Below are 22,773 nucleotides of genomic sequence, written 5' to 3'. Positions count from 1 at the left end.
ATTCAGTTGTCTTTGCTCATATGTCATTTTAGAGCTGGACGCCTGGCATCTTTTTTTGGCCACAGGTTCGTTTCTGTTTGCTGTGAGGTTCTGTGTTGTGGAGATTCTCAGGATGGATTGCAGGTGCTCATCAGTGAGGCGACTCCTGTGTGCTGTTTTGTTAGTCTTTATCACTGAGAAGAGCTTCTCACACAGATATGTGCTACCAAACATGCACAAGGATCGAGCCGCATGTAGACGGACTTTTTTTGTTCATCAAAGTCACCAAAGCGCCGTGCAAACTCAGTGCGCAGTGCGCTCAGTTTATCAGCAAAGTGCGTATTTGGGAACACCGTAGTGACAACTTGGTTTAACAGTACTTGGCAACAGGGAAAGTGGGGCAAGGTGAACTGGTGCATTTGTGTCTCCCATAAAAGCAGCTTCACTTGAAATCACTTTGTGATTGTGCACGGGTTAAAACGTCCGCTGAAGTGTCAGATTCTTATTTAATTATGCTGTTTTCTGTATCTTCTGAATTGCATTCAGGTTACCCTGATGCAAGGCAGCTGAAGCGCTGCATTATGGGATCTGTAGTTTATTGTGTTACCAGCGCTTCATATACCCGGCTTTAATAACAATAATACAGTATATAAAATGATCTCGCGGGCGGATATAATTACACGCGGGCGGATGTGGCCCTGCCCTTGAGTTTGACACATATGGACTAAATAGAACTTGAAAAGATATGTTTTTCAAATGTGATCGCGCAATTCAGATAGAGTTGACGCCAAGACTACAGCCTGCATGCCTCAATGAGTCATCCTCCTCGCTCTTACTTTTTACCGTTCATCTAATGAATACACTGAGTATGGCTTTACCAAAACAATCATTGATGGCGAATAAAGTATCCATTATTCGAGTATGTAGAGCGGGATATATATATATATATATATATATATATATATATATATATATATATATATATACCCGCATATCGCAGCGGAGAAGTAGTGTGTTAAAAAAGGTAGAAACAGAAAAGGGAACATTTTAAAAATAACGTAACATGACTGTCAATATACAGTATTTGTTTTGTGAGTGTTACTGAGTGTTGCTGTCATCAAGGATTTGATTATCATTATTTCTTTCAATCAGGTTCGTATTTGTAGGATGTGTTGTGTTCAAGTTACATTCCGTGTTTGTCAATCGCTGTAAAGATGACAGGTTTCATTCATCGATTCGTTTCTTACTGCATCAATAAACAGCTCGTCTTCTTCTTTATCTGAGACCTGACACACTGCATGCACGGGTTTTTTACACTGTCTTCCTTTAGCGGACATTGACTTTTTCCACCGTGTGCTTTGTTTCCGCAGTAGCTGGATTTATGAATATGCTTATCAGACGCTTCATATTTTTTGCTGCCTTTTCAATTGTGTAATTCGGTTTTGTTCAGCTCTTTGGAACTGTTGCCTTTATCTGTGCACCGCGCCAGTTCACGTGAGCCGCCGGTGTACATGCATCAAGGTTCCCAGCTGTGCTGGTGCCATCTCGTGCTATGTCCGTGGCTGTATTTAATGTTACCTTAGTCCTGGCACTTAAAACTTTCTCTCGCAGTTTCGCTGAGTTTGTGTCAAACACCACCCTGACCATCTCATCTTCCTCTCCATAAGCACAGTCCTTCACCCGTGAATATTTACCCGCGGCAGTTTGCTATTGGATTGCCGCTGACGGACGGCCTTATATGGGCAGGCACTAAATTACAAACGCCAGCGGCAGCCTGTCTATGAACTTAATTTAAAGTGTAGGTTTACATCGTGCTTTGTTTCCGAAGTAGCAGAACTCATGAATATGGTTGTATATGTCACTCGCTCGCTTCTTATTGTTTCGCTGCCTTCTCAATTATATAATGCATGTTTTCTTGAGCGCTTTTTTGAGGTCTTCCTGGTTTTCTATGTACTGCGTGATTACGGGAGGCGTGATGATGTCACACTAAACTCCGCCCACGGCGTTGAAGCTCATCTCCATTACAGTAAATGGAGAAAAACTGCTTCCAGTTATGACCATTACGCGTAGAATTTCGATATAAAACCTGCCCAACTTTTGTAAGGAAGCTGTAAGGAATGAACCTGCCAAATTTCAGCCTTCCACCCACACGGGAAGTTGGAGAATTAGTGATGAGTCAGTGAGTGAGTCAGTGAGTGAGTGAGGGCTTTGCCTTTTATTAGTATAGATATATTTTATATATATAATCTTCAGCAATTTTAGTGCATTAAGATGATACCCCCAGATAATAAACCCAGGTGATGGTGTTAAAGATGTGTCCAAAATAAGCATAACAAGTCTTAATGCAGTAATTTGTTTGTTTTTGTTCAATGGGGAATCAAAGGAATTGGGGAGAATAGCTCTTTGAATATTTTTTATTGTTAATCTTGGTTCCTTTTTTTTTTTTTTTAAACTATATTGTCTTTAAAAAGTTCCTACTTTTTAAGATACTATGTATTTTTAAGAGTATGTGCTACATATTGTAGTAGCCAGCATATCAGCTATAAGATAGACAAGGCTGAACAGCTGACAGCAAAATGTGCTCTGCATTCCAGGAACCCCTGGAACTTTCTTGTTGCACCTTACAAGTCTGAAAAGGCTCAAGAAAACAGGAGGAGATTCCTAGGATATTATAAACACAACCCTGCAAATAATAATTGGAAAAAACATGTACATAGGATATTCCACTCGTTTAGTGTCCCCAATTCTTGCCCAGTGTCACATACTGTCTAGTTTAAGAGGTTGTCATTTTCAGGTATTTTCGATAGCTTTAATAGTGGGAAGGTGATTCTGCTAGAAGTGCGTTAAATATACATGGCCAGTATTCAGCTAAACTTCCATTCATTGTGAGTCTCAGTCTTTTCATCTTGGTGCTTGTTATAATAGGTTTGTTTAATTCTTGGTTAGTTTTTTATTTTATTTTGTACAATAGAGATATTTTGAATACAAATTAATTAGATCAGTTGACTCAAATAATTCTTTAAAAGAACAACTTAAAACTCACTTGTTCACGAAAGCAATTAATTTACCTATACATTCTGACTCTTTCTTCAGTTTCTCTCTCTGACCAGGATGATTTTTATTTGTATCATAAATTGTGTTTTTTGTTCAGGGCTTCCTTGTAGATTTTGCATTTCATTGTGCAATGGCTGTTATTCTAATTCAAAACTTTGTATTTCCTGTATTTAACTTTATTTATATCATAAATTGTGCGATTTGTTCAGAGCTTTCTTGTAGATTTTGTATTTTTGTATTTTATTGTGCAAATCCTGTTATTCTAATTCAAATCTTTGTGTTTCCTGTATTTAACTTTTGTTTTATGGTGAGATTATTTTGCATCCAGTGTTGTGTATTTGATCTTTTTTCTACTTTTTCCTCTGTTGTTCATTCTGAAATTCTGTACAGTGCATTGAGCATGGAAAGATGTTATTCACTGTAAATGTATTATTATTTTTACTACTTTAGTCGATCAAAATAGTCCTTATGAAAAAAAATATCACAGCAGAACTATCCACTGTTAATCTATAAAATTGGGCCAACTGATGCACCTAAACTGGAATCAGTCAGAAAAGTACATGCACATATATCATATTATGATCTATCATAATTGTGATAATTTTAAATATCAGTTTTTTGGCCTTACCACACTGCTCCGATTACAGTAGTAGAAAATTAGGTCCTTCAAACTACCACATTCAGCAAGTATTGGATACTAAAGTAAAAAACGAACCAACCAACATGAACCTTCTCACTTTGGTCCTATACTGTGCTACAAATATAACATTTAGTATTCTTTTTGTGCTCCTTAATGTATGTCCAGAGTTAATATACAGATTAAAAATAAAAGGGAATTTACAGTGCCGATTTAAAGTAGTCACCCCTTGAGAGTTTTTGCATTTTATCGTTATAAAACATTGAGTTATAGTGGACTTAATTTGGCATTTTTGACACTGACCAGCAGAAACAGATTCTTTAACATGAAAGTGAAAACAAATCTCTGCATAGTGTCTAAATTAATTGCAAATACGGTATAAAACAGAAAATTACTGATTGCATATGCATTTATCCCCAACATCATGACACTTGTAAAATCAATATGGTTTATTTCTGTATTGTGCTATTCACTGAATATTGTGAGGTTGTGCCTGGATTTGAAAAAGGCTATTCACTCACAATCTCCATGCAACCCAAGAAGTTTGGCAAAGAGGAAAAGTAGTAGTATTCAGATGTGCAAAGCCGGTAATGGTTTTAGTTGGGAAAAATGTTCGTGGTCACCGCGGCGACATCTAGCAGCGGCCATATAGATGTACAATGTGACCGACTGACACACCCGCGTTTCCGCACGTCACACTCCTACATGCACAGTGCTGTACGAATATGAGAGGGACGAGAATTCCCGAGTTGATGAGCACTATGAGAGACGCTCAAGCTCCCATAGCACAGAGTTTGATGTGTGGTGCAGAAACTTGAGCTGCAGATGATGATCTGAGTGAGGAAGAGGAGTGCAAGTCTGTAGGAGATCAGTGACGTTGTGGAGAGCTTTAAAAGTTAAGAGCAGTATTTTGTATTGTATTCTGTAGTTAACAGGGAGCCAGTGAAGTTGAAAGACAGTAGGTAGGATATGTTCAGTGGATTTAGAACAGCAGGTTATTATCCTAGCAGCAGAATTTTGAAGAAGTTGTAAGTGATGGATAAGGTTTTGTGGGATGCCACATAGAATAGCATTACAGTAATCTATACGGGAGGTGACTCGGGCATTAACCAATACTTCAGTACTGTGTTGCATAAGAACAGGGCATCTACAAATGTTTCGGAGATTGAAGAAGGTAGTCCGAGAAATGTTACTTATATGGGAAGAATTATTTAATAATAATTATTACTATTATTATTATTAAATACTTGCCATTATTATTGTATAAATGTATATAAATAATTGCATTTAAACGTTTCACCAAAATCTGTTGTATGTAAACAATACTGTTATTGCTTTTTCATCAGAAAACCCGGTTTCCACGTCTACCTGTATTAGTTTAAATTGAACTTTTGCCACTCGCAATAAGGGGGACATGCGGGCATATCGTGTCGACTAGGCAAGACAGTGAATGTGGCATCTATCTATATATGTCTATGCTTAAAAAGACAGCATCCTTCCCCCGCTGTGCGTCGCTCTTTACCCATGTTTCTTTAAATTGCCAAGAGATGGAGGAAGTGTCCAAGTATCAGAAGGCCGACTGCTTTGATCACGTGAAGGAGAACTGCCGTATGGATGTAAAACCTGAACAACCCAGAAAGTGTAACCGGCTTACACACCCGCGTTTCCAAGTGTCACTCTCCCACACGCACTGATACTGCTGTATTTCATTTGCCAACATCCGTTATATGGCAACACGTTGTGACGATGTGGGTTCAGCTCCATGCTCACTTTCAGCTTCTGGGAGCCCTTTTAACCCAACACTGTCGGTAAGGTCACCGGTGAGCTTAGCAGTGAGGCAACAACATAGCAAGGGCATGGTACAAAAGTGTCAAGTGCTTTTATTTAAAAACAATCAACAAAACAAAGTGTTCAAATAAAGAGTGCAGTGTTTCAAAAGTCAATAAATAAATAATCCAATAAAAGCAAGTGAAAATGTGGAGATTAAAAACAATTGAAAAAAAAGTCTTCTTAAAAACAACAAGGTTAAAATAACACAGGAGGTATTCTTTTAAAAAACAACAATAAGCCCGGTGTCTTTTTACCAGCGACTCCCCTATTGAGAAGCCCAGATGGGGGAAGCAGGGGAGTCGCTCTACCTGCAGCTGGCCTTCTCTCTGCTCCTAACTGGTTGGTCGCCTTTCCGATCCCTGGCTCCGGTAGGCACCACCAAACAGTGACTTGGGATTCCCCAATGACCAAGGCTCTCACGCTAGGGACACCACGTCCCAAGTCCCGGCTCCGCTGCCTTCCGGTCACTCCCATCCTTCATAAAAGCAACTCTGCGTGAGCGACCACAACTACTACTCCCCGGGTGTTGGCCAAACACCCAGGCTTCCTGCACAGCTGTGAACCTTCACTCACTCGCTCTCCCTCAGCGGCTATCTCGTTCTCTGTTCTCACAGCTTCTTGCTTTCCTCTACAACCTCTGTTCTCTTCTTTCTTTCCTTAACCGTCTCGGGCTTCTCTTTATAATGTACATGGCAGCTTTGGCAATCAACAGTTCCCAGGAACAATTACGGAGCGGACTATCTCTCACCTGTGCACTTAGATGAGAAACGTCCGCAGCACAAATCCACCCGGGGAACCACTTCAGCCACACTACCATGCCCCCTTGCTAAGTCGCGAGCACGGCGATTATTTAAAAGTGGCTCTTTTGTCGTGAGCTGTGGACCCGCTACACCACACACATTTGAACAGAGACTCGCCTTAAAAAGACAGCATCCTTCCCCCACTATTTTCCCCACACGCAGCAGCGGTTATATGTTACTTCTCTCTGTAGTTACCTTTGCCAACATTCGTTAGATGGCAGCACGGTTCAACACAGACACTCCTTACAAACAGAGCACCCTTCCCACCATTTTTCACCATTATGGTTTCAGTGCTACTCTTTCTCACTGGCTTTCCATATATTGTGGTGCTACTTGCTCACTTTCCGACTCACAGTATGATTTCAGTTTTGCTCTTTCTGACTTACTGGTGCTATTAGTTTGCTTTCTAACTTATTGTAAATAAGGTAAATTCATCTCACTGTGGTGCTTATTCCCTATGTAATACCATGTAACGCATTATAATTGTCCTGCTTTTCCCTAATATACCCATGCCACCGAAAAAAAGACTTACAATTGGAAGGTCTAATTCAGATGCCAGAAGAAAGTCTATTTCATGGGCGTCTGAAACACCACACCACACAGAATCCAGAGTGGAGGCACTTACAATAAAATGTCCATCAGAAAATTGTTTGTTCCATTTCTATGTGCTGTTTCTTTCATTTGGGACATTCACCGATTATAGATTCCCGGGCAACGCCGGGTACTCCTGCTAGTAGTTTATAGTAAAGGACATCTGTGAGTTCATCAGCACACAATATCAAGTGAGAAGAGTTATTCTAAATAGATACTGCTGCAAGCCAGAGACATTATGAGCATGTCTGTACACAAAAACATGGACACAAGAGGAGCCACTCTGCAAGACTTTCTTAGAAAAATACACAGCAGGGGTGCGGAAATCCAACGCCTGACTTGTCCGACACGGGTAAATTGACCGTCGGACAAGCGTGTTTTTCTGGTTTCAGTTGTCCGCGGACAAGTGCAATTTTCTGGAGAAAAAAGAATTATATGTGCTGTGCAGGGCACATTTTTGCCAGAACTTTCAAATTTTAAACATTTGGGTACGCACTTCTTGCGGAGACAGTCTACTTAGGCATGTTGTTCATGTCTCAAATTGTTATTCAATAATGTTTACAAAATGACGGCTGATTTTTCGAAGAGGAATCACTCTTGTGGTCTTACATAAGTATTTTACCCTACTGTTTACATGCTTGGAGATGCGGTCATTTTTTTCATGCCGACATTACGATGCAATTTGATGATTTTTCATTATAATCGATAACTTTTATATAATATTGATAAAATTCATTTTTTCTACATAAAAATGCGGTCATTTCACCAACAATGCAATTGTTTTCTCCACATAAAGCTTGTTAGGCAGTAAATCTTCCCTGAAATTTGCGAGTTCGCGTAGGTTGTGATATATTGAGAAGTTAAGAAATTTATTGCGTGACATCAATTTTGATGAGGTGTCTATAGATCGTTTTTGATTAGAGAATTGTTCATATAAAACAAGTTGGTTTCGTGCTGTCTGTTTATTAAAAAGAAAGAAGAAAACATTCTAACGGTTTCCAAATGTTATGAAATATCAATAAAAATCTTCACTTAGACGTGATTATTTTTTTTCCCCGACAGCATCGGTAATATTTACTTCTTTGGAAATGTACCATCTTGCGGAATTTCGAATACGTTATTAGGAATTACCTGCGTAACCCATAATGCAGTGCAGTAAGCACGTTGTTCTCGCTATATGCGTGTTGCTGAAACTGAAACAAGTAGCATAGCGGATGAGAAATGGATCATTGCTTGATTAAAACTGGCACAACAGGCCCTGAAAAACCTACGGGAGCGTACTAAGGCCTCGGTGAAAAAAATGCGGACACAGTGAAGACAAAAAAAATGTAAATGTCGAGATTAAAGTCGACATTTCCACTTTATTCTCGTAGTTTATTTTATCAGAAGAATGTTGCAAACTAAATTTCATCTTAAAATGAATGTTTCATTTACTAGATTTTCTCAAACCCCATCATAAATTAATGTAGCACATTAAATGCTTTATATTAAGTGTTCCCCGACCCAGCAGTTAATCTCTGCGCGCTTCTTAAACTGACTTCCTATTGCACTAAGGAAGCGCCGGCAGCAATCGCCGCACATTGACTTCATGATATTCCTGCTCCATGAACATTCAGAATACTAAGATAAATACTTGATATCTTTTTCACGATGAAATGCATTAAAGCATGTATTAGACATGGGTGGCGGGGGCACGGTGGCGTGGCTGTAGTATTGCTCCCTTGCATTAATGGGTCCTCAGGTCTATGTTCAGTGTAGATAAGTTTATGGCAGGTGTGACGAGGCTCCAAAAAACTGGATATTTGAATGGGTATCGCACAAGTTTAACTGAAATATTGTGTAAATGTTGGGTTCGTGATCTGGAAGTCGGAGACACGAACGCAGAATTCAATGGATGTTTTTCTGAGCAGGCTTTCTTTATTGCATGTTTGCTGTGTCTATCTTAGGTACTAAACCCCCAGTTCCTATCCTTTGTCTTTCTCCATATAACCAATCACCACACGATAAACGTCTTTGTGAAATTAAAATTAGTTATAAACCTAGACCTCAGAGTTTTCAGAACTTTAAAAAAAAATTTTGTTATACATGTTTAATTATGCCATCCATTCAGAGGTCTAAGCTTATAAATAGTTTTAATTTCACAAATACGTTTATCGTGTGGTGATTGGTTATGTGCAGAAAGAAAAAGAATAGGAACTGGGGGTTTAGTACGTCAGATAGAGACATGAGTCTAAAAGTAGGAAAAGTTGGTTCAATTGAAAAAGCGTTTTATAAAGCTGAATGCTCAGAGGTTGAGCGTTATGCTAGGCTGTTCAATACTGCTTCTATAGAAGAGTTTGACCCACGACCAGCTGTGGAATTCTGGCTGTCATCTGGCAACAGGCACATCACTCGTAAAAAACCTGAAAAGTCGCCAGCATCCACTTCTGCAGGACCATCAGTCCAGGAACCATGCAGTTCAGCTCAAGCAGAAGTGAAAAGCATTCAGCACATGCTGTCTGAGATAGTAACGATTCTTGGGGGAGAAGATGTTGCAAGACAAAAGCTGAAGAACATGGCAAAAAATGAATCAGGACAGTGTTCTGTTATGTAACTGTAATATATAAAAAAGAACTAGTGTAGCTATAATGAAGGCATTGTTTATTAGCCAGTTAAAATAAGGGAATCTTTTATATAATGTTCTAGAGCAAGGTGGCAAAATACTACTTCCTGAAAGAACTTTTTTCAGTTTTAAAATGGAAGGCAGTTTTGGTATCAATAAAAGAGATCAGAAAAAATAAACTATTTTTCACTTTTGTTATTTGTTTATGGGCAAGTGAATTTAACTGGCGGACAAGTGGATTTTCTAAGTTTACTTGTCCGTGGACAAGTAGAAACAAATTTGATTTCCACACCCCTGGTGCACATGAAGCACGACATTTTAGAAAACTGATAGCAAATGGGTTGAAATAGTAGATATTTTTCCATTTCACATTTCTCAAAAATGCCCTAACCCAAGTCATAGAAGTGAAAAATAAATTTAACTGAAAAATAATACAGAGGTGAAAAATAACAATACAGTTTATCTGTAACTTTCTATTTATCCAACCAACATAACAGGAAACTTAGTGATGTTGCAATATAATCAAAACATTACCATGCCACCCTCCATGAATTTATAAATTAATGTGGGACTCTGAAATAAACTGACTAATATAACTGCAAAATTAAATCAAAGTATAATGATGTGTTAAACATTTAACCACGATTAACTTTTGCTACAACCTCACAAGAGTAAATAAAGCAAAATCTCCATCAAATTAATGCACAATGTCACAGTTTACTTTGAATTATATCAGCCTTTAGCAATGCAGTCAAAGCCTACTATTTTATTTTATTTATTGTGCCTCCAGTGTTACAGGATTATTACTGTTGTTGTTGCTATTGTTTAATTACTTATACTGTAGTGAAAGGAAAGATGTTTAAAAAAAAAAAAAACTTGCATAAAGACTTTACGGAAGGTGGGAGCAAATAACCCTTTAGTTTTGCAGGGTATGCATGTCAATTTCCATTATACCTGATATCCAGGTGTGCACGAGACAAAAAGCATCTGAGGGCAATATATTACATTAGTTTATCAGCCATTACTACTGTAAGGACAACACAGTTTATAAAAAAGAATGTCAAAATGTTTTTAAAAACCACCCCTTGTGATATATTTTAGTTGCTTGAAGGCACACTTTTATATTAATATTACTACTATCAAGTACAATTAATCAGTGTCTTTCTATATCATTAACATGTTCTTACTACTATATCACGTGTATTAGAAAAGAATAAAACATTAGACAGTAACAATTTAAAGCAAAAAATATTTATGAAAGGATGACATTTGGTTGTGTACATTTTCATAGAATATTTGTCTACAGTGTTGAAACCATTTAATGGTTTTATCTTGTAATGTGCCCTTGAATAGCTTGAAAGGGACACTTAAAGACAACGCATTATTATAACTGTTTGCATTTTTAACAAAAGAAATTTCCACCCATCCATTATCCAACCCGCTATAGCCTAACTACAGGGTCACGGGGGTCTGCTGGAGCGAATACCAGCCAACACGGCGCACAAGGCAGGAAACAAACCGTGGGCAGGGTGCCAGCCCACCACAGGGCACACACACAGATCAAGCACATACTAGGGACAATTTAGAAATGTCAATGCACCTAACCTGCATGTCTTTGGACTGTGGGAGGAAACCGGAGTACCCGGAGGAAACCCACGCAGACACGGGGAGAACATGCAAACTCCACGCAGGGAGGACCCGAAAAACAAACCCGGGTCTCCTAACTGCAAGGTGGCAGCACTACCCACTGTGCCACCGTGCCCCAAAAGACATTTATTTTGAATTTTCTATGTGAGGATATAGTCCCAAAAAGCACACATCATGTTCAAACACTACAGAAAAATAACAGTTTAAAACCAATACAAGTCTAAATGGTGTTCAGCTCAAAATTCCATAATTTAAGAAATGATTATAACCGAGTCTAGACCTATATTTACATACAGGTTTGTTGAAGATAAATACTACTTTAACCTTTCACTGCTCCATCTGCTGGATTTTCAAGCAAAGGCACTCACAGCACTGAAAATTTTTGAAATGGTACATTTGAATGGCAGCGTAACCAAGATAAGACATTATTCTTTTCTGATTCTGTATGTTTCCTTCACTGTGTTCTAAGTCTGCCCCCCTTTTTTTCCTCCCAATATAATGTGCTGTGTATAAAAATGGCATAGAAGTATTAGAAAAAGTACAGAGGAGTGTGACTTCATGGATTTCAGGACTGCAAGGTATACATTATGAGAAAATATAGGAGTTGAACCTTATCAGTTAAAAGTTTTTTTATATGGGGTTTCTAACTTTAAATTGAGTTCTCCAACAAGAACACGGGGACACGCTCATTAAGGATATATTTCACACTTCTTAGAAACTTCTTTACTCAAGAGAACCATAAACACATGGAATAAATCACCAAGCAGTGTGGCAGACAGTAGGACTTTTGGGGCTTCAAAACTTAATTTGATTATTTTTTTAGAGGTATTAGGCAGCTCGCTTGAATCAAATGGCCTGTTTTGTCAATTTTTTTCTAATGTTGTGTTACCATCTGAGACTACTAGGAGGGATCCTTGCTACATGCTCAAATCACCTAACGAAGCCCCTCTAGATCCACAGAAGCAGAGGTCTTCATGCTCCTAACATTGTCACAGAAATTATGCCTAGTAACCCTGTGCATGAACCTTATTTCAGCCACTTGCAGTTGAAATTTCATTCGTCAGTTACTACCCAGAGTTTATTGAACCTCGAGAAAGATACTGATGTGCAGAGACAGGTACATTGACAGCATTGTCTGTGAACCTAGTTACTATTTTATCACCATTATCTGGTACAACATGTAAACATCCTGATCAATGCTAAATAACAGCATTTAAAAATAAAAATAAATTTAGTTTAATTTAAAACTTTCAATAATGAATTCTTATATGCAAACTACACTAAGATGTGCACTTGTAAGATATATAACCCTAAAGTTCACATGGATCATTTAGTCCTTATAATCATACTATTAATATTACAGAGGTAACCTTACTTCAAGTTTAACAAAGTTCATTTATTTATATTTTCCAATCTGCAGGATTCAAAACTTTCAGCACTCCAATACGAGAAACCAAAAAGCAAAATGCCCGCTGTCCATCCATCCATTTTCTAAACCCACATAGCAATAGCAAGGTTATATGGAAGCAAAAAGCTTATCCCAGCTAGCATCAGGCACAAGGCAGGATCAGCCCCTAGACAGGATGCCACTGAAGGGTAAATATACACATCATGGGGCAATTTAGCATCGTTAATCCACCTAATATGCATGTCTATGGACTGTGAGAGGAAACCAGTGCACCCAAAGAAAACCCATGTGGATAAATGGAGAACACGCAAAGTCTACACAGAGAGCACCCAAAACAAACTCCAGCCTCCTTGTTGCAAGGCAGCAGTGCTAACTGTGCCACCATGCCACCCATGAATGACACACTGTTGCTTAAATGATTGCTGTATGAGAAATGATAACATCACTCATGATTAGATAGAGCAGTTAAGTTGTAATGAAACAAAAAACAGCTAAAGGAAATTTTATTACCACCATATGTTTCTAGAAAACTTTCTGAAATAGTGTCTTGCATCTCCCACACTATTCATGATAAATTAAACACAAATGGACAGAATTTGATGTAACTATGCTCATATTTTGATTTTCTATATTTAGCAATACAGCTAAAGCCATGATAATAACCAGATATTAAAGAATTTTCAATTGTATGAACTGACTGACTTGTTATATTACAAGCAACAGACACTGTGACACCACTCTTGATTTACCTTGGAAGACAGCCAGATTGCGGAAGTAAAGAAAATACCACTTGGAAAATATTAAAGTCAAGATTGCATTCATTTTTACTAAAAAAAAGTAAAAAGTTGTAAAAGCAAACAAACAAATAAATCATATATCTGATGATCGCGACCGTTTGTATAATTTTAAAGAATAACTAATTTTATACTGAAAATTTGTTCTCATGTTATTTTTGTTTCAAAGAACTGAAAATTAAAATGTCTTTTAAAATTTACTTGGTTTTATGTAAAATAAATCTTACAAAAAAGATGCTGTTTGCAGAAGCATCCACTCCGAACACTTTTAATATTTTGTAAAACTAACTTTTGTAGCAGTTAAGCTTTAATGCCTTTAAGGGTAAGCATATACAAGCTTTGAACACTAGAAGTGATTTTGCTATAGATGATGCTTGATCACTACAATTCTTAAATCAGAACATAGGAAAAACTTTGATAATAGGTGATTCAGCCCAACAAAAAGATCAGCAATTATCATTCACTTCATCAGGTCATGCTTTTAAAGGTTCCCTACAATCCCACTCTCTACTATATTACTTGATAAATTATTCCATGCGTCTATGATTCTCTGAGTTAAGAAAAATTTTTAATGTCTGTGCAAAATTTACCCTTAACAACTGCCCCTGTGTTCTTATTGAAGTACTCATTGTAAAGGAGTAAAGTTGGACAATTTAACATCTGTGGCAGAGCGACGGGCATTAAGCAAACTCCTGTCAATCATGAAGAATCCACTGCATCCACTTAACAGTGTCATCTCCAGGCAGAGGAGTAGCTTCAGTGACAGACTTTTGTCACTATCTTGCTCCACTGACAGACTGAGGAGATCGTTCCTCCCCCACACTATGCGACTCTTCAATTCCACCCGGGGGAGTAAATGCTAACATTCATTTTATTTTTTTCATTTTTATTACTATTTAATTTAATATTGTTTCTTTGTATCAGTATACTGCTGCTGGATTATGTGAATTTCCCCTTGGGATTAATAAAGTATCTATCTATCTATCTAAAGTAACTGCCTGGATCTCCTGTACTAAAAAACTGTGAAAACAGCATATTTGAATTATAACCATTTTTTATTTCTCTCTATTATATAAAAAAATCCTTCAAAATATCTCTTCCAAAAAGTCTCATCTTGTTGAAGTCCCGTGAGACAAGACTTTTGCCTTGAGATTTTTTTCACGTCACGCCCTCCTCTCAAACATTTTCAAACAAGACCATGGTCCTCTCACCTCTCATTCACGTGAATGCTTTTGTCATACACACTTCCTGTGCTCTCAGCTCTTATAAATTTTAATATTTTCCTCACTTTAAGATCCCAATTAAAGAAGACGCATTATGCAAAATCTTATTGAAGAATTTCATCATGAAGGATTATCAACAGAAAAAATGAGTACACGGGCAATCCTAGCATCAAGAAACGAGGAAGTCAAACAAATTAATACCAAAAATGTCGATCACTAACACGGCAAATTGGTTAAATGCGTATCAATAGACTATGCTGAAACAGTTGGTGGTGATCGTGCGGAAGATGAAAACAACAACTTACAATATCCTGAAGAATATCTACGACCGTTAACACCATCCGTTCTTCCACCACACAAATTACTGTAGAAAGAAGGATGTATCCAAGAAAGGTAATGTAGTACATTTTCCGCAGATAAAATTAGACAACAAAGGATATCTTGATATGCCATTCATATTGAAACGTTAACAGTTTCCCGTTACAATAGCTTTTGCAAAGACAATTAAATCTCAGAGCTAAACATTTGAAAAAGTCGTTTTATTTAATAGATAGAAAGAAACAAAATTCAATCACAGGCAGTTATACGTTGCATTGATGCATATGTAACAATTTCCATAAAAATAAAAAGCTGTTTAAATTGTACATCCACATCCCCATATGCAAGTGGCAGAACCGCAAAGAGGCTAGTGAGTAGCGCAGGCCCGGGGGTTGGCGAGCGAAGATTGTTTATAACATAAAATAACAGTATCTAAAAACAGTGACTTTAGGTGCTGTGAACTGAACAAATCACAAAAAAAAAATGGATTTGTTATTTGGAAAATTTAGAGAACTGGTCAATGAAATTTTGCAAGGCACGTTATGCAAAACAGCAGCAGTAATTTGTTGCGAATTGAAATCGTGAGTTGTGTTGTGAGCAACTCATTCATGAATGTATTCTGTTAAGATTTTTTTTTGCTCTTCAATAACTCTGAACTTAATCATACCATCCCTATGATGGCTTAAAAATGAACCAACAACACCATCACCTAATCAAAGCACCGTGATGTTCCTACATTGATGGATTAAAGGCCAGAAATCCACATGATCGTCATCATCAACTTCTTCCATGTAAACCCTGAATACAATGAGGGCTGATTGTGAGGTCATTTATGTTAGGCAGAATGCCTAGAGGGGGCTGGGTGGTCTCGTGGCCTGGAACCCCTGCAGATTTTATTTTTTTCTCCAGCCGTCTGAAGTTTTTTTTTATGTTTTTTTCTGTCCTCCCTGGCCATTGGACCTTGCTTTTATTCTATGTTAATTAGTGTTTCCTAATTCTATTTTCTTATTTAGTCTTTTTTCTCTTTTGTCATCATGTAAAGCACTTTGAGTTACATCATTCATATGAAAATGTGCTATATAAATAAATGCTGTTGTTGTAGAGTATTTACTTTACTTAAAAATAGCTTCAATTGGAAGATTAATTTCACATTATACAATGAGCAAAATGAACAGAAGGACCCTATGAATGCAGTTATACAAAATCTTGAGTGGCTACTATGATTATCAACATAATAACTTATATGGGTAGGGATGTGCAGATAATTTGGCACACTACTCACTGTATATCATGCGGTCCTTGAACAAATGCATGTAAAAAAGTACACCCAAAGAAATGCTTTTTCTTTTTTAACATGTGTGTGCACATTATGATTACTTTTTTACATTAATATATTTCCTGCAATGTTCCAAAAGCCTCACAGGCAAAGCACAAAAATCACAAAAAAAAAAAAGACTTAAACTAGAATGCATGATTTAAATTTTCACACAAATGCTTTTCAAAACAGCAAAATTACAAAATTGTTGGAGAGCAAGTGCTACTACAAGAAACTGGGTTTAAATCTTGCCTACCCACTGTGTGTATGGAGCTTTCACATTCTTCTGAGCTTGCATTGATCTGTCTTTGGTGTCCTAGACTATCCTTAAACAGATATATAGGTTATGATGATCAGTTACTATAAGTCCTAGCCTTAAAACACTAATAAAACTGTTAGATTGCATGTGCCTATAGTTTAAAAGGCAACAAAGAAAGGCTTTGGAACCAGTAAATGTATCAAAATGACAAGGCACATTGGGTTGGGGTCCAACATGTATTAAAAAATATTAATAAAAAAAAAAAAAAAAATTGTGGTGATCTGTCATGGAACAACCTCTTTAAAGAAGAGAACACAGGTTACCCAGACCTCACTGGCAGTTGCAAGGAGGCCCCCATAACAGTTCAGGTTTCGGGATCCCAAAAATAGCAAGTCCACCACTGAGTGCAGTGCACTAACATGTTTTGAAATAAAATACAATTGTACTCACATAAAAATACAGATTCGGCTAAATAAATATTAAAACCGAATGTGTGACTGTCCTCATAGTAAGGAATGATTCAGCTTTGTGGAGCATGACCTTGTGCATTTATGAGGCTCTGGCTGTCTTAACAATTACATCTTCTTGATATACTTTATGCATGAGATATTATCCACATTTTTTACATAACACTGCTTATAACTGACCTGTTTCAAAATTATTTCTCTATATAGTAGAAAACTTGCAGCAAAACAAAGAATTATGTACAGAATTCACAAATACATTTAAAGTATAAAACTTAAAGCACCATGAAATTTATACAGCTTCTACAATATAAGATAGATAGATATGAATCACTATATAATAGATTATTGGCAAACATCTGCCACATCCTCTCATATTTTCATATGTATATGAATATGAATATACAGGTATATATATGAATACGAGAGGATGTGAATATATATGAATATATACACACACATACACACACGTATATATCTATATAATTTTTTTTTTTCAGACGAACACAGAACTTTTGCCGAAAAAAAGGAGTCGCGTCCGTTGCCTGGAGATACTTTGGTTTTAAAAGTTCGGATGTGGACCATTATGTTCAAATATGTGAATACTGTTTCTATACTACTGGATAATACTGCAAGCCAAGTTGTACTTGTTTTATTTTTTTTTTTTTCAATACAGTGTAATGTACCTGGGTACTGTGTAATAGTGTTGACATGTTGACTGTATTCGACATTTATACTTTATTCTCGACGTTTATGTCAAGATTAAGGTTGCAATATTGTAAACTAAACTTCATCGTAAAATGAATATTTAATTTACTACATTTTCTAAAACCCCATCATAAGTTATATAGCACATTAAATGTTTTGTGTTAAGTATTCCCCGAGCCATGTTAAATCGGTACGCGCTTCTTAAACTGACTCCTTCTTGTACTGAGGAGGTGCCGGTAGCGATCGCTGCACAGAATACATTCACTTCATGATATTCTTGCTCCCTGAACATTTAGAATGCTAAGATAAATACTTGATATAATTTTCATGATGAAATGCATTAAAGCATGTATTAATCATGTGGGAGCATGGCGGGTGTTGAGGTTGTATTGCTGCCTCGCAGCAAGGGAGTCTTGGGTGTACCCTGCTTTGAATTAGCATGTTTTTCTGGTGGGTTTGCTCGGCGTGTTACAGTTTCCTTTCAAAGTCATGTAGGATGTGGGGTTTTGTTATGCTATATTGACCCTGCTAGTGTATGTTTTGTTTGTATTCACCCTGTGATGAGCTGGCGCTCTGTTCAGGATTTGTTCCTGCCTCGCACACGATGCATGCTGGGATGGGAGCAACCCTGAATGGATGGCATAATTAAACATGTATAGCGAAGATTTTTTAAAGTTCTGAACACTCCATGGGTTAGGTTTATAACTACTTTTAATTTCACAAAGACGTTTATCGTGTGGTGATTAGTTAGATAGAGAAAGAAAAAGGAAGGAGCTAAGGGTTTGGTACATCAGACAGACAGACAGCACGCATGCAATAAAGAAAGAACATAAAAACATCCATTGAATACTGGGTTCATGTCTCCAACCACCAGATCACGAACCCAACATTTACACAATATTTAAGTTAAACCTGTGTGATACCCATTCATACATCCAGTTTTTTGGAGCCTCGTCACACCTGTCATAATGTTCTCTACACTGAACGTACACCTGGGGACCCCTTACTGCGAGGGAGCAGCACTACCACCACACTACTGTGCATGTTTAATACATGCTTTAATGCATTTCATCATGAAAATGATATCAAGTATACATCTTAGCATTCTAAATTTTCAGAGAGCAGGAATATCATAAAGTGAATGGATTCTGTGGATTCTCTTAGTGTGGAGGAAGTCAGTATAAGAAGCGTAGTGATTAACAACTGGGTTGGGGAACACTTAACACAAAGTATTTAATACGCTACATTAACTTATGACGGCGTTTAAGAAAAATCTAGTAAATTTAACATTGAATTTAGGATGAAGTTTAGTTAACGACATTCTACTTTAATTATAAAATAAACTATGAGAATAAAGTGGAAATGTCGACTTTTATCTCGACATAAGTGTCAAAATTAAAAGAGGAAATGTCGAGAATAAAGTCAACATGTTGAATTTATTCTCAACATATGGTTTGTTTTTTTCTTCCCTGTGCCTGTATTTTTTTTTCTTCACTGTTTCCCTAATACGATTCCACAGGGCTATACCACAAATAGCATTATAAATGCAAGTTGCAGTTTATTACTTATGTATATAGCTTAGCTTGAAGCAAGGTACATATTAATGCAATTTGCCTAAATGATGGTTCAGTTGGTAAAGATGTCATCACCAAGTTGCACTTGTTTTATTTTATTTTTATTTGGTGAATATTGTGTAATGCACCTGGGCTTGAAGTCTTGAAGTAATAGTATGTATTATTACTGGAAGTTGCACTATTATTTTATTGTTATTATTTATTAGTTTAAATATTATGCAGTTTAATTACTTAGTACGCTTTTCTTAATTTTTCACTTAAGAGCCACAATCTGCCTCAAGAATGATTAAAGAGGTTGGGGAAGTGACCGCGAAGGTGGTAGGGAATGAGAACGATGCATGTACGCATGTGCTGCACGGCCGCTCTGCTGCGTGCTGCCGAGAGTTGATTCAACAATAAGATAAAAATAAAAAGAGTAATAAAAACCATCACCCCGAAAGCGGATACCACGTAGTATATGTGTACCAAATTTCAGGTCAATGGGTGAAATGGTTTGCGAGCTACAGGTGATTTAAAACGGTAGCGTATCATACAAGGTACAATTATAGATAGATAGATAGATAGATAGATACTCGCATTATGGTATGAACACACACCAAAATGACTTTAAATAAAACTTCTGACTTGGCAGTCGCAGTACCAGTGAGGCATTATGCAGGCATATTGCTGTTGGAATAAAGGAGCCCTAGTAGTGTTTCTTGACACACATTTGCTCAATAATGTGCTGGCTAAAAGTTCTCAATGTTTTAATTCTCCCCTTTTGCTTATACCTCCAGGTCGTTTCAGAGTGCGTACCATAACCAAGACTGTCCTTTTAATTAGCTTGTTGATTTGGTGGGCTTCTCTTGAAATGATGTTACCAACCCAGCATAACATAGAAAAATCGCACAGGACATCGCTGAGTAAAATGTGAAGGATGTCACTTCCCATATTAAAGGAAAGTAGTCCCCTGAAGAAGAAGGGCCTGCTCTGCTCTTTCTTATATAGTTCCACTGTGTTCCAAAACCAGTCCTCCAGCCTAATTGGAGGTTTTTTCCCCCTCCCCTCCTGGCCACTGGACCTTACCTTTTTCTTTGTTACATAATGTGCAATATTATTGCACAATCTTATTTATGGTTTCTATTAACTTCCTTTTGTTCAATTGTGTAAAACACTTTGATAAGATGCAGAAAATTCTCTTTGCACCAAGAAAGTTACTTCTCCACCTGACTCCTATACTCCGTCTCATCCCCTTATCAATACAACATGTAAGTGAAGAACCATCTGAGAATTCCTGTAAGTGACATGACCTGCTGTTATTTTATAGTTGGAGTGTACAAAGCAAAGAGAAAATGAGACAGGACTGTTTTTTGTGGCAATACATGACAGTAACGGAAGTAAATGAAAAGGTAATGTAAGTACTTTATATGGAGGAATGCGAAGAAAAAAAAAATTGTTAAAATGCATAAATTTAACGAAATACCTTTGATGTTGTATTCGTACTTACAAAAAGTTCAACAATGTTCTAAATTGTATCGGTTTTATTTAGGCTAGAGGTTATAAAGGTTGTAGAGATTACAAAGCCGGTATAATAACTTTAAAACGCATTACGTCAACAATCACTCCCTCCTAACGCAAGACGACCCTTTACAAAATTGGAAGGATACTGTTTAAACAAAACCACAAAGTACTTGACAATTTAACAAACTCTTTACACTTGAGGTCTGCTCAAAGCGGCAAAACAGAACACTGGGCCTGCGGGACAAGAAACGTGAAATCGAAAGCGTGAACTGCGTAACAATGAAATAGTTTAAAATAAAAAAAGCAGTACACGAAGCAACACAAAGCTTAAAGCCGTAGTGTATCCAGAGAGACCTAGGATGCCGGTCATATGCTTCTGTATCACGCATCTTCAATTAAGCGTCACCGTGCAGTCTAAACTGCAGGAACAAGGCCAAAACCTCCTTATCGTTTCATGTATTTAGGCTATATATATATTATACGCTGAAAACAAATGTAAGTAATACAGGATTTTCAAAAAATGTTTAAACGACGCATTTTGAGTAAAAGTTACCTCGTTTCTAGTCGGTGAAATCCTCCAGAACTTCAGATACACGCGTGAAATGCAGCCATGAGTGTACCGTAGTAGCCACAGTAAACGCGCATATGGAAAATTTTAAACCCTTATAAACCAGCCAGTGATATTTAGTTCTTTCGTGCGGTACGGTAAAAGGGTTGCAGAACCAGCGCCATTTAATCATGAAATCCGGCAAATGTATACAGTTTACACAGACTCCAACTGATCCCCGTACCCATCTGTTTAAAACAGCGGATGTACTGCATGTCCTTCCTTTTTCTAACAACGAAGGGATTAAGCTTCTCAAATGGCCAATGTGTGTCAAGCGATTGACCGGCGCCCTCTCTTGAGATGATTCCTGCCATTACGTTCAGTGCCACTAGCTACCATGATGTAAAAATAATCTGCAAAAAAAATGCCAGTTCATCGCTCTCACTTTTATGCATAAATGCCATCTACTCGTACAATATTCCATATTATTTTAACAGTTAGTTCCTTCATTTTTACATCTCCGCAAGAGAAAGAAGTCTATGGCAAATCATATTAATATCTCCCCGGCATGGCTGTCAATGTGAAGAAAAGTTAAAACAACTTAAATATGTTGCCCTCTGGAGAAAAAAGCGTTGAAATAACTGACAGGAAAGGTGAAAGTGAACATTATGTGTTTGATTAATCGTGGACGTCATTGCCCTATTTATCGTGTATATTATGGAATACTGCTTTATAAGGAAATCATAATTTTATCATTTGTTTTATATTACATTAAGACATTTTTCAATGAAATTTAAAATAATAATAAAAAATACAGTTTATTATTATATTGTTTTTTGGACAATATCTTTAAGTTCATAATGTAAATCGATTGTTTAAATACGTTTTAGTGATTTAGGCTCTATGCTACACTGTGTGCTTCATACATACTCTTTAGCTAAATACTGCAGTAATTTTTGTGTTACTATATGAATATGCATTTAATATTGTAACGTCCCAGTCAGGTTGAAGGCCCTTGGGAGTGACTGTTGGATCCGTTTGAAGGAGGGCGGAGTACAGCGCGGAGGACTGACAGCGGCAGTATAATTGACGCAGAAAGCGCGGGGGGGGGATACCCCTCTGGGGTGGGTGGGGTATGGGGTACCCAGAACAGAGGGGACGGGAGCAGGGTTGGGGCTCGGGAAGAGAGGGTTCGTGAAGGAAGTTGTCGTTGCGTTACTAAATCGGCGTTTTTTCTGTTTTTTATTTTTCTTTAACCGCGCCTCTCAGGGCCAGAACAATGAGAGATCTATAGGAAGTTGTAAATAGTTCAAAGACGTTCATTTTTGCTGTTACAACTGTTCCAGTAAACTGTTCTGTGATCCTTACTCCGTCCTTCTGTTTTTTTATTCTTTATAAAATTGCTCCAGCTTCCACTTACCATGAATAAGGTTTAATTTCATAAATATTAGTAGTAAGAATTTGTTGAAAACTATTCATGCAGTTATTACTGGTAGAAAAGCCAGAAGAAAAACAGGCTCTAA

The 22,773-nt window shown here is 37.3% G+C and overlaps 1 protein-coding gene across 3 annotated transcripts in view; it reads right to left on the bottom strand.

The window, feature by feature from the left end:
* Positions 1–21,589, bottom strand: part of shq1 (SHQ1, H/ACA ribonucleoprotein assembly factor) — a 215,566-nt gene extending 193,977 nt beyond the window's left edge. The window contains exon 1 of one of the 3 annotated variants that reach the window (XM_039771568.1): positions 21,257–21,589. The gene's annotated coding sequence lies outside the window, so the exon portion shown is untranslated. The remainder of the gene's footprint in view (positions 1–21,256) is intronic. The other 2 variants (XM_039771567.1, XM_039771566.1) reach the window with 2 other exon arrangements.
* Between the last annotated feature and the right edge of the window lie 1,184 nt (positions 21,590–22,773).

This window comes from Polypterus senegalus, chromosome 12 (genome assembly GCF_016835505.1).
Source record: "Polypterus senegalus isolate Bchr_013 chromosome 12, ASM1683550v1, whole genome shotgun sequence".
Taxonomy (NCBI): domain Eukaryota; kingdom Metazoa; phylum Chordata; class Cladistia; order Polypteriformes; family Polypteridae; genus Polypterus; species Polypterus senegalus.
The sequence above is the reverse complement of the archived record's forward strand: the minus strand, read 5'-3'. Positions and strand labels throughout refer to the sequence as shown.